Raw genomic sequence first — 6253 nt, 5'->3', positions numbered from 1 at the left:
ATACTGTAGGTAGCAGATAGCTTGCTTTGCAGTGAATGATTAATGACAACTATATATTTGATGAGGTTTCAAAGAAATTATATTAAAAGAAAGAAAAACAGAAACAGAAAATCAGCAAACCCTGATTTGATAATATTTAACAATACAACATAATTTCCCCAAGTATGTCCAATCAGTTGTAAAGGTCTTGATGCAATCTTCCCCAAGTCTTCTTCCCTCCATAAATATAAACTCAAGGAAACCCATTCTTAAATATCTCTGGTACTGTTATTGCTCTACCCTTAGATATTAAGATGAACACAGATTTTAACATGCTGGACTCTCAGGGTAAAAACTGGCCAGTAATTTATTATGGTTCCGTGGAAAATTGCTGAACTCACACCACTTCCCAGCATTGCTATAAGGGGCAGGAAAGAAGATAGGTGAGTAAGGAACTAGTTAATGTCATAGAAAATTCCATTTTGGTCTTTGTGACAAATATGGATAATATCATGCTCTTCCCCTGTCCAGAGAGTCTTAGAGGAGTTGGTGGATAAATTGCCACAAATATAAAAGCACCCTGTTCTCTTATGCAACAGTCATCACACTTATAATTACATATTTATGATCTTCCCCATTCTAATGTAAAGCCCCCGAGACCAGGGACTAAGCCTGTCTTATTTATTTTTGTGTCCCCAGAGCCTGGCACAGTGGCTGGCAAAGAGAAACAATGAAATATTTGTTGAAGTGAATTGAAATAGAAAAGGTCTTAACTCCTTATGGGTATGGATAACTTTACTGCTAAATATTGAATGAGATTTCCTGGTACCCGCTGACTGTTTAGATGATGTATGGGGCTGACACTGCAAGGTATTCCCAAGTAACCATTCTTCCCATCTTTAGTTGGAAACATGGCCATCCAAAATGAAGACTATACTTGCTGGTTTCCCTTGCAACTCGGTGTGGCCAAAGGGATATTAGCAGAAATGATGTGTGGCAGTTTCCAAGAATCTTCCTTAAAAGATGGCTAGTGTGTGATCTTTGCTTCTTATCTTATTTTCCCTTTCTTTCTCTTGCTGCCTAAAGCACAGGTATGGAGCTCTAGCCACTATTTTAGACCATGGGGATGAGGGTCACATCCCAGAGTTATATGGAGCTTGGGTTCCTGAGGACTTTGTGAAGCAGGGCTGCTGTAGCAGCCCTGGATTGATTACTTCTTCTTTTTAAAAAATTTATTTATTTATTTATATTTTTGGCTGCTTTGGGTCTCTGTTGCTGTGTGCGGGCTTTTCTCTAGTTGTGGCGAGCGGGGGCTACTCTTCGTTGCAGTGCACGGGCTTCTCATTGGGTGGCTTCTCTTGTTGCAGAGCACGGGCTCTAGGCATGCGGGCTTCAGCAGTTGTGGCACTTGGGCTCAGTAGTTGTGGCTTGCGGGCTCTAGAGCGCAGGCTCAGTCGTTGTGGCGCACGGGCTTAGCTGCTCCGCGGCATGTGGGATCTTCCCGGACCAGGGCTCGAACCCATGTCCCCTGCATTGGCAGGAGGATTCTTGACCACTGCGCCACCAGGGAAGCCCTTGGATTGATTACTTCTTAATTTTTATGTGAGAGAGAAAAAAATTTTAACCTTGTTTAAACCACAGGTATTTTGAGTCTTTGTTAATTGCTAGATAATATAAGGTAATCCTTCACAACTGGTGTACTCATATACAATATGATCTACCCTAACTTGAAAATCTTTAGACATAATTTTAGGATGATACCGAAAAAATAACCTACTTATTTTATCAAGTCCGTATGCCACATTTATCAATAAGACATACTTTTTTGTGGACGGTATTCTAAAAGCTGAACAAGGAGGTCATGATGCAGTTTCCAGAAATTATTACCTTACAAACAAGCTCAGGTTTTATGAGAAATCATTAACTATAAAATATATAAAGAGTAATCAAGAGCAGAGGCATGGACTTCTCTAGCTGAGTTCTGGTTATCTGTCTGAAATAGTTCATGCCTCATTTCTTACTTACTATAAATCTTTCGACTGTCATTGTCAGGCATTAATCAAAGATCACACACATAACAATAATTCTTCTGTAACCAAAGACATGATTGGTACCTCCAATTACAGTAAACTTAATAATAATATATAACTAGAAAAACAGTCAAACATTGCCAAGAGATTGACTACGGAATCTGTCTGTCTGGCATGATAAAGTTGTTTGATTCCAATAGTTTAGACTTTGTGGGAATTTCATTGTATTTACCTTGTACAATCCTTAAGAAAGTTTAAGTAATAATGTAGTATAGAAATATTGAGGGGAGCACATATATCTTTATCTGCCTTGGTGTGGGAGAATGCTAAAGGACATAAGTTGCACTAGGGTAGTAGTTCATCAACATTTTGAGGTCAGGATCCCTTGAGAATTTGATGAAATTTATGGATCTATCCCAAGAAAATACCTATATTCAAGGTGGCAATATATATTGGAATTATCTCCTTAGCACCTTTCTTCTGGAAATTGCCTTTCCATCTACTTGGTTATCATAGGAGCCCCAATGCTGGTACAACATAAGCTCATCCCTGGCTGCATCTTATTGGTCAATGGATGATCACGTGACCCAAATCAAGCCAATCAGAGTCTGAGCCCAGGACTTTTTAGAACAGGAAAGGAGAAAGAGGGCCAGTCTCTCTTCAGATACTCGAAAAAGTAAAATGTAAAGCTCTGAAGTAGTTATTAGCCATGTTTTCCAACACATAGAGAAAGTCAGTTTGCAGCAAAGGAGAAGAATAAAGCCAATGAGCAGAGAGAAGTATGACAGAATTCACCAAATGTATATTTTATTTTAGTAATTTCTAAGGCACAGCCAATCACATTGCTGACTTTGAATTCTGTGAGAAATCTTTATCCTAACTTCCTCTTTCTGCTTGAACAACTTTAGTTTGAGTATTTTTAACCTGCAACACAGAGAGTACTATCTAGGGCACACAGGTACATGTGAAACTGTTCCTTCAATATCAGGGCATTAACCAGGGCTTAAGGACTCCGCGTATTAGTGTAATTACTCGGGATCGAATGGATTTTGCTAATTAGACATGAATCAGCTATTAAATGAAGTAAATTCAACATGTCTCATATTTACAATAGTCTGATAGCAGGTTATGTTATCGTATATATGTATGAAACAAAACTTTGTTTCATTAGCAGTATCCTACAATTCACCTTTCCCCTATTTCATACTTTTCCATCCATATTTATCAAGATTTTTAAAACGTTTTAAGTGCTTTTAACATTAGCGTATTGATTTTCCTTTTGAATATAAAATGAGAGAGAAAAGAAACAATAGCACGCCAGTTTATTTCCTGCTGCTCTAGGAAGCAATCAGGTCCCAGCAAACTATAAAATAAAATTTATAGGAGTCCGTTTTGTGAACCAGAATGAAAATTTTATTAATTTAGAGAGAGGTGTAGACTCTTCTAGTGACTTGAACCACAGAGTCTTTTCTCCAAGGTACTCCCTTCCTGATATAGCTAGAAACTATCTTATTTATCAGCAGGCCATACTGATGAGGATGGAATTACAGAGAAGAAATCAAATGATGATAAGAGATAGACTATCCAGGCTTTGCTATATCCGAATGAACTACTCTTCTCAAAAACAGAATAGTAGTCTATGGGAAAGTTCTAGATACCCTTCTCATTGCATTGAAAAGTTTTTTTCTTGTCATCTATTCTGCTGGATGGATCCCGGCTATCTTCTTGAATTTTATTAATTTTCATCAAAGACATTGCCTTCTCTCTGATTTTTGACTGATTCTCTGTTCATATAGTTCCTGGATTTCACCTTTACCTTCTGGGTCTGGAACTCTTTATTACTCGCCAGGTCCAGCAGGTTTGACCAGGAGAAGGTCCACAGAAAGCTGAATATTGAACGCAACTCCAATTCCCATAATAAGAATTTAATGAAACTAAAAGAAAAATATGGAGTGACTTATGCAAATTCTAGGGTCGCAGCCTGAGAATAAACTTGTAACCTAATTCTGAAAGGAGAGACTAAGCTCTTGGAGGATGGAATAATTCTCTCCAGCCAAGTCTGTTCCCATTTCATTTACACGAGGCCTCCCCTTTTATAAATAGGTAGATGTGAGAGAGTTTCCACACTAGGAGATACTGCCTTTTATTACGTTTGCAATAGAGTAGGAGCTACACATAGTAGTTCATCAAAGAGATTCTGTCAAAATCTGGAGGCCCCCATATTTTCTGCTTTAAAATATTCATGCTTCCTTTCTTACTATCCTCTTGCTTGCATAAATGCTATTGTGTTTCCAAAAGAGAGCATTTATAGGCTTTAGAAATGTACATGGGTTGTGACATTTGTAGCCAGGGTCTGACATTTAGATGGGTTCATATTCAAAACATGTCATTCAAAATTAGCACAGGAGCCAAGGAAATATAGTCAGAGAAAAGTGACGATACACACACTTCAGGGTTTTACTTCAGGCATTAAGTAGGAATTGAATTGATTGAAATAAAAAAAATGTCTGCAACAGGGTTCTTGTGAGTAAACCATCTTAGAAGTAGATCTTCCAGCCCCAGTCAAGCCTTCAGATGACTGCAGCCCTGACTGATATCTTGAATGCAATCTCAAGAGAAACTAGGAGCTAGAACCTCCTAGCTAGATGACTGACAAATCCCTGGCCAACAGAGACTGAGATAAAGTTTATTGTTGCTTTAAATTGCTAATTTTGAGGTAATTTGTTATGTAGCAACAGAAATTGATACAGCCTATAAGGTACATAATCTTGCCCAAGGCTACTTCTCTGACTGCATCTTGTACCACTGTTCCCATTGCCCACTGCCTCTAGCCACGGTGATCTTTTTAGTATTTATTGACTCATTAAGCATGTCCCCTCCTCGGAGTCTGTACTCTTACTGTTTCTTCTACCTGGAGTGCTATTTCCCCAGCTTTCTACATTATTTACTGCTTCAATTCACTCATGTACAAATAAGAAGATATATTTTAAAAATCAATAGTTTTTCCTCTTTTCTAGCAATAAGTACCTAGAACAGGAAATTGAAAAAATCTATTCCATTCATAATATTGAAAAAAACCCACATGAGATTCATAACAGAAAGCTAATAAGAAAGGTTCAGAACTACCATGAAAAGGCGAATAAATTCAAATTGAAGGTCATAAAACAAGATCTGACCAAATGGAAAGACACTTTAAATCTTGTAGGAGACAAGATAAAAAACTCGATTTTCTCCAATTAATATATTAATTCAATTAATTCTAGTTAGAATGCCAGTAGGTGAATTTTTGTAAGTTTTTTTAAACTGAATAAAATATCCTTTTTCTCTTAGGTGGAAGAATAAGTGTCTGAATGTCTGAGAAGAGTCAAGGCATTTTTTTTGGAAATATCACAATACAAAGGGCAACATTTTGCCAGATGAGCGAACATATTATAAGGCCCAATCAATACGGTAATTGAATAAGAATAAACAAATATTTCAATGGAAAAAAAACAGTCCATAAAAAATTCCAAAACATGTAAGAATTTAGTAATGACAAGTAATTGTGGGAGAGAATGGAGAGCTGTGGGAGACAACAGAGAATTGTACGAGAAACATGGAATTATGTGAGAGGGAATTTTGAGGACTGAGAATTATGAGAGAGGAAATTGTGGGAGAGACAAGGAATTGTGGGAGTGAGAAAAACTGTGACAGATGTAAGGAATTTTGTAAGAGACAAAGAATTGTGGGAGAAACCAAAGAATCACGGGAGAAAATGGAAAAATGTGGGAAAGACAGGGATTTGTGGTAGAGAATGGGGAACTATAGGACAGAATGGGGAAATGTGGAAGAGATAGAATTCTGGAAGTAAATGGAAAAATGTGGGAGGAATAGGGAATTGTGGGAGAGAATGGAGAACTGAGGGAGACATACGGAATTGTGGGAGAATTGTGGAGAGACAAGAATTGTGGGAGACAAAAGGAATTGTGGGCAAAACCAGAGAATCCCAGGGGAAGATGGAGAAACATGGAAGAGACAGGAAATTGTGGGAGAGAGTGAAGAGTGTTGGGAGATACAAGGAATTGTGGGAGAGGCAAGAAACTGTGGGAGAAATCAGAGAATTTAGGGAGAAACTAAAGAATTTGGGGAGAGACAGGAAATGTGGGAGGGAACGGAGAATTTTAAGAAGAGAAGGGTGACGTGTGGGAGAAGGATGGACTATTTAATACATGGGGTAGGCATAACTGGCCTGTGCATCTAGAAGA

Source organism: Delphinapterus leucas, chromosome X, assembly GCF_059928025.1.
Source record: "Delphinapterus leucas isolate spDelLeu-1000000601 "Yukka" chromosome X, BTC_Dleu_Yukka2, whole genome shotgun sequence".
Lineage (NCBI taxonomy): Eukaryota > Metazoa > Chordata > Mammalia > Artiodactyla > Monodontidae > Delphinapterus > Delphinapterus leucas.
The sequence above is the reverse complement of the archived record's forward strand: the minus strand, read 5'-3'. Positions refer to the sequence as shown.